The sequence below is a fragment of the Chaetodon trifascialis genome, chromosome 2 (genome assembly GCF_039877785.1).
Source record: "Chaetodon trifascialis isolate fChaTrf1 chromosome 2, fChaTrf1.hap1, whole genome shotgun sequence".
Taxonomy (NCBI): Eukaryota; Metazoa; Chordata; class Actinopteri; order Chaetodontiformes; family Chaetodontidae; genus Chaetodon; species Chaetodon trifascialis.
The window spans coordinates 17,015,104-17,025,427 of NC_092057.1; positions in this window are offsets into that span (position 1 = coordinate 17,015,104).

Sequence of the window (10,324 nt, forward strand, 5' to 3'; positions counted from 1 at the left end):
TGGTATATATTTACATTTTTTTAAAGCAAGGCTACAAGGCTGTTGGTTTAATCTACCACACACCCGTCCTCTGTTATGCCTCTAACGGCATATAATTGAAACCTCATCAATAGCAATCAGGAGTAGAACAGTGTGACTGCAGATCTGACCATAATATCACGTTTTACAGCTTTTACAGCTGTGCAAACGTCATCAGTAATTGACGTCGCTTCAGACTGGCGCTGTGGAGTGAGTATTTTTCATTTCGGTGTTTCGTCTCCTCCGTCCTCACGTCCCTTCCTCGCATCCCTCTTTCATGTCCTCGCTGGGCGGAGCTAAGACGCGAGGAGAGGAAGCGAGTGGAGGAGAAGAGGAGACCAATTTATGGAATGAAAAGCACCCGTGGACTTCCTGCTCCTCGTCGCCGGATTATTCCTCATCCCCATGTCGAATTCTGGTTATTGGTCCGTAAGTACGAGTCTCTTTGTCTATCTCTCTGGTTATCAAAAGTCTTTATTTAGTCCTTCGTTTTTTCCAGCCTCTTACGTGCTGTGTTTTTCTTTTTCAGTGCCTGTCTGCCGCTTCCACGCGTGCCTCGTGCCATACCCGCTTCGTCGGTGCTCCCTTAGTTCATCCACTCCATTTGAGTGCGCCTTTTGTTTGTTCGGCATTCCGCTCATTGAGCATGTTTTCTGTTCTTCGTTTTGTTAATAAATTGTTTACTTGGTTTTACACAATCCCTGCCTCTGGTTCTGCATCTCTGGGTCCTAATACTCGGCGGCTGTATAGCCCTAACACATTCACTGGTAAACCTTGACCTTATGACATCATTCAGACTTGACAAAAGCTCCCTCCACAGCCACGGAAGACATCATACAACTGTTATCACATGCTCAGTTTTCTCTCTCTTATGTTTAAAATTGGTGGAGTTCTCCTTTAATGTCGCACCATCCAAAGTATTGAGTTGCTACTGCACATGACACAACTGAATCCAATAAAAATCATTGTTCCAGTATGTTCAAAAAAACATACAAAAACTCACAATCTGTCCTCTGATCTTCTTCTAAGCCTTCCCTCGCTTGCAACATGGTGGGAGAGCGCAGAAAAACTGTTTTTTCTCTTCAGGGATGATTGCAGTATCATGAACAATAGTTAAAAAAGGAACAAAGGGAACACATTGATTTTCACCACACATTAGTCTGCTTACCATGACAACTCTTCTTGGACTGATTCCTGTGAAGGAACTACATTAATCACTTTCTCTCTCTCCCATTAGATTCTCTCAGTGGGGTGTGGCAGATGCATGCTAAACAACAACACCCATCGCGAATCAAACCCCGCATTCCCTATAGCACCGGCACAGTCCAGTGGAGAATATGGACTGTGGAACACATTTCAGACTAAACACAAATCCAATATAATCCCCTAGACTCTTTAAATCAAACTGCAAATCCCAGTGGAAGTCACTGTGTGCCGATTGTGGGACACATTTCAAATTAAAAACAAGTCAATACAGCCAGACGAAAAAACACTTTACCTCCTGAAAGTGGAATTCTTTCTTTCAGTGCTCCAGTCACACCAATTCACAGCAGGCAGTTTCCACAGTGATACACTGCAAACAGCCCTAAAAATCCAGAGGAATTGCAGTCCAGATCAAGCCAACTGCACCTTTTGGTGAACCATTATGAGAACTATAGTTACTCTCTATTCTCTCTCAGTCAGTGACAGAAGAACATCACCAGAGCTGGTGGTGATTCATGTCTTACTTAAGGACAGGACAGGACAATCATGAGGTCAACAAAGCTGTCCAGTTGGAGTGAGTGTTCAAAAGGAACAGTGCACAAACAAGTGAAATGTCATGACCTGCTCGCCCTCAGAGAGATACAGCATTTATGTACAGCTGTATTATCATAATACAGCAGCCAAGATGTGATAGTGTCACTAGCTGTGTGCCTTTTGGTGCCATGCATATTTAGAAATCATAGAAATCATGCACTTTTACTGAAGAGGGCTGTCCAGATATTTTCAGGGACATCAGCAAATAATAATGTCAGAAAACAGTTTTCATGTTTGAGCACCTTCTTGAATGCCTATAGGCAATCACAGCACTTGCCACACTTACCCTGAGGGCAGTTAAATTACATTCTAGCACAATGCAAATGTCAATGGTAGCTTAAAAAGACAATCCTGGTGGCAGTCAGTGTATAGAATAGAATATGACTATAGCTGTAGGGAATAACCTACAAACTAACCAACTCCAAATTAACACATCAGCTCGGCTGTTACTCTATTAAACACAGATTGGCTTCAGATTTAAGCCGAGGTTGTGAGAAGATTTTTCAGTTCCATAAATCAAAACAGGCTTTTATGCAGTACATCTGTTTAAAGCTTTAAGCTAGATCTATCTATTAACAAAAGCATATTGCTGTAGTCACAACCAAAATCTAATTTAGCAGTAAAACATCAAAGATTTAAGTAGACATCAATAAGAAGAGCATAAATATCTTGGCTCTGCTGTTGTTGTACGTGGTCAGAATCTACTTCCTGCTGGCCACAAGCCTGTAACACACTCCCCTCAGAGGGTGATAATGTGTTAGGACAGCTTCCAGTTCAATACAAGTAAGACCAAAAAGTGTAACAGGTGTAGTATATGAACACAGAGAAGCATGCAGATGAAGTGTGATGGCAAGAAAGCTAGAATACAATTGCAATTGCAATTACAAGTAGTAATTTGGCAGACGCTTTAACCAAAGCGACACAGATATGAATTCAGACACCAATGGCACAGCATCAGGGGCAGGTTTTTTGGGGTTCAGTATCTTGCCCAAGGATACTACGGCATGTGGACTGCCGAGGCCAGAGATCGAACAATCAACCTCCTGATCGGTGGATGACCACTGTACCTCCTGTGCTACAGCCACCCGCCCACCAGAGTAGTTTTAAGACCTTCACAATGTCATGAAGAATTAGAGCTGAATCCTATTTATAAACCAAAGGAAAGAGAAAAGATGGTGAAACCAACATTTGGTTGAAAACAGCAGATAAAAGTAGATAAAAGTTCTGAGGCTACAAACAGGAAGTAATACTGCAGAAGGGCCTTAATGCTGAAATGTGCTCAATTGATTTGCTAATGGTGAAAATGTAGAACAAATCCATAGTTTATCTGAGTCCTCAACATAGATACAACAATTTATGTTTCTTTGGACCATTTCAGGATCTGAGAGATGTTGCACAAGATAGGGGATTAAGCCAGGATTTTGCAGTTATCCTGGATGAATTTAGCCGTGACTCGGTTGCATGAAAGCAGAGGCACATAAGTTACCATGGAGATTTTTTCTGTGCAACTAGCCTTCTCCTGACCAGGCTAACAGACAGGCTTGATTAATCCTGGTGCTATCTGACCGGTCAGCAAAATAAATGAAAAAATAAAAATAAAAATAAAAATAAAAATAAAAATAAAAATAAAAATAAAAATAAAAATAAAAATAAATAAAATTTCTGTGTTCTTCTGTATATATAATTTTTATTAGCCTGCTTTAAAATACCACAGATACATTGCCATTCACTTAAGTAGGTCCACTGTTATTATTTTAATTGTAACCATTATCATTTTTATAATTATTCATGTGATGCCATTATTACTGTTAGGCCTACTGTTCATATTGCTGTCCAAGGTTTGATGAATATGTATATTACTGCACACCTTGAGATGATTAGAAATGGCTGATGAAGTTGCAGAGGTGGTTTCAATTAAGTCAATGCCAAGGGCAATATATAAAGTCCCATTCACATGTGTTTCTTCCTTCACAATTGCGTGCCCTTTTTTGGATGATGTGTTGGATGAAGAAGTGCTTATACTGAGAAGGGTTTTCCAAGGGTTTTCCAATGTGAGAGAGTGTTTCGAGACAGGTCAGACCTGTTGGTGTTTCCTGACAACTACCTGCATGAGAGATACCGATTTTCCGGTGATGGCATCCGATACTTGTGCCAGACTGCTGGGTCCGCACAGCACGGAGTCACACCCTCACCATCCCACAGATGGTCTGTGTTGCACTACGTTTCTTCACGAGTGGAATGTTCTTATATTCGATGGGAGATGCTGAAAACCTGAATAAGGGCGCCATTTGCCGCTACATCAGAAATGTTTATTTGGCACTGAAATCATTGTCACAAGTCTTCATCACCTTCCCTGGCCACAGAAGAATTTCCTACAAATTCTACAAGATTGCCGGTAACATCAATTACAAATTACAAAGAAGTGTTAACATTAGAATAGTCACTGTATGATACTCATTATTTTTTTGTTATAGCTTTTCCTAATGTCATTGGTGCACTGGACTGTACTCAGATCCGCATTAAACGTCCGTCAGGGCCACATGTAAGTGATTTTGTAAACAGAAAATCCTTCCACAGTATCAATGTTCAGGTAAGAATGACTTATGGTTATGGTCAACTACATAAATTAATTCTGTGTATTAAATTACCTTAATAGACTACATCTTATTGTTACAGATTATCTGTGATGCTGACTGCGTAATCAGTAATTTAGATGGAAAGTGACGTGGCTCAGTCCATCCATGACTTTATCCATAAGCACCTTGAACATAATGAGTTTGTCAAAAGTTTTACTCTATGTACATTTTGTATTCTCAGGTGAATTCTCTGGCGTGTTGCTGGGAGATAAGGGTTATGCCTGTATGCCATTCCTGCTCACTCTCCTTGCAGAATCCTCAAACAGCAGCACAGCAAGCATATAATCTTGCCCATGCCAGAACAGGGGCCCGAATTGAGATGGCATTCGGCCTTCTAAAGTCGCGTTTTCAGTGTCTTCAGCACCTGAGGGTCACCCCAGACAGGGCCTGGGACGTCACTGTTGCCTGCACAGTCCTACATAATATTGTCTCAGGAAGGAAAGGGCTTCTAGAGTGGCATTAGAGATAGAATGGGACAATGCTGCAATATTTTCTGACAATGTTAACGGCAGACTGGTCAGAGACCAATACATTATTAATTATTTCAGTTGATTTTTCTTTTTGTTGAAACCCATCCCTTACCAGTGAAGGATAGTGTATATGTATAGTGTACACCACAATGTGTTTTGACCTTTTTTATTTTGCTGTCATCACTTGTCAGCTTGGAGCTTGAGGGAGAGAGAACAACGATTAATACATTGTGTTACAGTCGTGCTTACAGTGTGCACTGAAATCACTTACTTCTCTTTTTAGTTTCAGGATTTCCAGGATCCTGTTTCCTCAGTGTCTTTCGTTTGATTTCCATGTCAAGGTCCATCTCCTGCAGTTTTTTCTTGTGGACTTTTATTTTCACATCTGCCAGTTCTATTTGTCTCTCCAGGTGTTGCGTGTATAGACGTCTGACAGTTTATGAATTCTGTAAAACACCTATCAGGCTTTTTCTCTCTGTTTAATTACAGTGGCCGTATTGCCTTTTTTACTTATAATATGTCTTACCTCCTAATAAGTTTCCATTATCAGTTGTTGCTCAGTTGGGGAGAAGTATGTGGCACATGTCTTTTCCATTTCTGCGTCAGTAAATCTGTGATCGTCCTTGTGGTCTATGAAAGCCGTGAACGCGCACTTTTCCGAATTACTTACACCTGGCTTGACATAGTCGCACCTCCTCATCCTGGCTTGGCGAATGTGCAACGGATTAAGCCTGCATGCACTGATTAGACTAGGTCAAGCTTCACTTTTCCAATTAGCCTGGATTTCTGAATTCTGCTTTTGTGCAACAGCCCCCTGCTGTTACTGAAATCAAAACATAACCAGCCAACAGAGTCCAAATAAAGCTGTGGCTATATTTAAAGCCTGGGTGACTGTTGGGTTGAGTTTTAAGCTCATATTACTGTAGGTTCACATGATCAGTCTTCTTCTCTTTTTTGTCTGGCTGGTCGTGGACGGGGCTCATTGATTGGCTCAGCTGTAATAAAAGAGCACTCCACCAATTTTTCATTGCACTGTAACATCGTCAGACTCTTAAAGGTTTGATACTCCCCAAGGCCTACAAACACAGTCTACTTAAGGTGCTGTTTGTCCATTTGTATTTTGCTGAGAACTGCTGACTGCTTCCAGATAACCTTTTTCGACCAAACACAAACAACAAAACTTGAAATACAAGAATGTCTTCAATGGATGCCCATTGTGTTGTCTCCACATGCTGCATCTGCTTGAGCTAACCACTCAAGGTAAGGCATCAAACAGGGCCCTGTCAACCAGCCTTTGAATTTCTTTACTTTCGTCATTACAGTCTTTCTCAGTCTGCGTTCTTGTCTGTTCTTGTGTTCTTGCTCACTTGACATCAACAATTGCAGCCCAAGTACTGCTCTCCTTCAAGTCCATGTCTAGCCAAGTGCAGTCCAAATACCTGCATGTGCTCTCGCTCCACCTGTTTCATCATGGCTATGTCAGAAGGTGATTTGTGTGTACTTGGGACAGTACAAGAATCACAGAATGTATTTTACACCGACCAGCAACAATGGCAATGACAATGGTTTTCAAATTACCTGTCTGATAGAACTCAATGTGTCCAGTTTGCTGGGTCCTCCTCATCTTTCCTACCTGTATTAAAGGGCGTACCTCAGGGTTCCATATTAGGTCCGTTGTTGTTTTCCATTTATGTAAACAACCTCTGTGATAATGTATTGGATGCTGCGTTCCATTTTTATGCAGATGATGCGGTCATATATTGTTCATCCCCCACTGTAGATCAGACCCTTGAGCTCTTGCAGTCAGCTGTCAATGTTGTTCAATCCCAGCTGGCTCAGCTTAAACTAGTGCTAAATGCAGATAAATCTAAGGTAATGTTGTTCTCAAATGGTAAACGACTGCCATTGAACATTCCAAAAATATCAACTGCGCATGGGGTTGAGCTTGAAATGGTCACGACATATAAGTATTTGGGAATTGTTATTGATAAGAACTTGTCTTTTAAATCACACATAGAAAAACTTGTGTCTAAACTTAAAATCAAATTGGGCTTTTTCTTTAGAAACAAGTCCTGTTTTTCGCTTTCGCTTCGTTTAACGCTTGATCCTGACCACTTTCATTCCTTTTCTAGATTATGAAGACTTGCTTTTTATGAATGCACCTGACACTTACTTGAAAAAACTGGATACTGTATATCACTGTGCTTTACATTTTATGACTGGTTGTGGCGATCTTGTCTTCTCTCGATGGATGGTTTTTATATATAAATCTCTTCTCGGGCTGGTTCCACCTATTTGTGTTCCTATATGTGTAGAAATTCTAGCCGGTACAGCCTTCGTTCACAGGACGTTCTCTGCATGTTGGTTCCTAGAGCCAACACAGATCTTGGTAAAAAAAAAAAAGCCTTCAGATATGCTGCCCCATAGTCATGGAATGACTTACAGAAGTATCTGAGGCTACCTGAACTGATCACGTTGGGGGAATTTCAGTCCATTTTAAAGGACAGAGAAGCCAGTTCTAATGGGCAATGTACTTGTTTCTAAATTGTTTTACTGCCAAAACGTTTTAAATTATTTTGACCTGTCACGTGCTCTTGTGTCAATGTTGTAAGTACTTTCTGTTTCTAACTATAGTGTGTGATTGCTGTTGTTGTTGTTGTATGTATTGTTGTAACTTTGCCTTCGATGTCCTCTTGGCCAGGTCGCTCTTGAAAAAGAGATTTTAATCTCAATGAGTCTTTTACCTGGTTAAATAAAGGATATTGATTGATTGATTGATTGATTGAATGGCAGAGGAGAAAACTTACAGTTGTGAGCTAAAATTTTCCAAATACTTACTCTTGTTGTTCAGTTCAGTTAAGACTGCCATGAATGTTTTCACTTCAGTTTGGCTGTTTGTTGGTTTGTCTCTGTCTGTCAGTAGGATTACGGAAAAACTACAAGCCTGATTTCCATGAAACTTGGCGGAAGGGTATACCATAGCCCAAGGACCAACTCATTAAATCTCAGAGTATATTTGAATCACAGGGCAGATGCGCAAATTATTTTTTCAGTTTCATTAACATTGTGAGAAAAGGAATTTGGCTTTGGCAGAATAAATGTGATACATCTTAAAATGCAGTATGTGACATAAAAGAGTAAAAATTCGATGACTCCATATCACAGTCCACATTCACCCGTACCAGTCATTCTCTGGGGGAAGCTGACACATGCAGCTGCTCAAACTGCATACAGACAGTAGTCGTTCTGGAGCATTGAGGGACAGTGGTTTCATGGGAGAATCAGCACACTTGTAACCTCTCCACAATATGGAAACAGAAATACACAAATATCATGCAACTAATTATGCTTTTACACCCAAATGTGAAATTCCATAGCCTTTACAAATATACAGTATCCAGACATACAGTACATTGTGGCTGGTTTATAGATGTGCATATCAGAGAGGATGTTTGACTTAATGCTTGACTGCTTCCTGCTCAGATTTTATGAGTTGCTCCAATGAAACATTTGAGTCCAACTGGCCATCTGCACTCTCCAAGTGCCTCTGTAGTAAGTAAGTTGCCATTGTTGTTCTAAGTTTATTTTTAACTAAACTTAGGGCTGAAAAACTCCACTCACATGAGGCACTGCTCACGGGTATAACAATGGCAATCTTTCCCAGCCTAAACAACTCATGAAACACCTCCTTGAAAGGTTCTAGGAATGCTACAAACTCAAGAAGTGTAGTGAACTTCTGCATCCCACCTTTTTCAACAACAATCTCTACAAAACATTGGCTGCCATCGAGAGGTTCTCCATGTCGTCTCCAGCCCGCCTGTGGTATCGTTGTCATGGATGATCATTGTTGTGTTCGTTCAGATGATAGTCAGCTTTATTGACGGTGGACCTGCCTATTTGGCGCACTACTGCCACCAACGGTTGGGCATGGAATTGCATTCACCTATAATCTGATTGTCATTGTCTAGCAAAACGACAGATGAGTGACAGGAAAGGGGCACTTCAGGGGGCCAATTAGATTTCAGATGGGACCAATGCCCCTGTGGCCCCGCCCCTAGAACCGCCACTGACTAGTTGACATTTTTGGATATGTGGCATCCTGCTCCTGCGACAGCCAGCATACATCGCCAGCTATTAAGATGACCAGGCGGTCAGTGCTCATGGTAACCTGCTGAGAACGGGCAAGTCCTTTTGAAAATCCCTGTAGTGGTTAAATATGATGTACTCTAATTCATTTTGGCCATATCTACTGGGCAAACTTTGGTCTCAGTGTCTAAAATCTTATAATTTTTTCCTGGGCATATTGGTTTGGCTGAGGGCAAAGTTAAGATTCATGTCTTTAAATTTTATTTAAGTTTAACATTCTACTAGTTTTCTTGTCTTTATTCCCCATTGTACCAAGTTGCTATACTTATTACAATTGCTATTATTATGCATTAAAACTAATATTTAAGCCATATTTCAATCAAGGGACAAATGAAGAAACCTGGGCTTTTATTGACTGGCAGGTGGCCAATGACAGCCTTTTCAGAGGCAGGTAAAATTCAGCAAAAAGTGGATGGAAGTGAGTATTGATTTTGAGAGCTTGTATCACTGTCTGTATGTCTGGGGAAGGTTTGGAGCCAGTGTTGAACAGTCTCCATTCATAATGATTAATATCTTTTTGAAGTGGCATTGTGTCATTTCATTTTTATGTTTTTGTTTTGCCCAGGGACTTTGTTACCACGTCTGGCAAGTATCAAACTTCCCCTGTACTTGCCAGTTTATTAGGCAGACCTACATATAGTTAAGGTAGTATAATGTAATACAACAACCCTGCAATAAATCTTAACCTCAGCAAGGTTAGAATATTAAGTTAATCAGTCAATATAACCCACTGCAGCAACAGCACCGCAAACTACAGCTGACACAGAACATTAATCAACACCTCTCTGAAACATTAAATGAAGACTTTATACAATATTAAACTACGTTCGTTTTTATCTTGGTGTACCAAGTAGTATAAAAGTCTACTTGGGTAGACAGGTCAAGAAAAAAGCATAATGATCAGACAAGAATACAAAGCTATAGAGACATGCGATGACATGTCTTCTCTCCCTCACCACACGTCTCTGCCTCTTCTTTGACAGATTTGCCTCCTCAAGTGGGTAGCCTCCTCTTCAGATCCTTTATAAAGTGTACCAACAGCAAAAGCAATCCAGATCTGACCACCTTGATGCTTTATGTCTAATTTGTTTCTCCCCCTTTGTTCATTCACCAACATCCACAACAACCTTTTTCCCACCACTGGCTTTCTATATGGTTGTATGTTGGCAACATATCTTGGAACGCTCAAAGTACATACATAATATTTTCAGAATGGAAATGAAAAGATAAAGAGTTTTGTTTTATATCTTTTTGTTT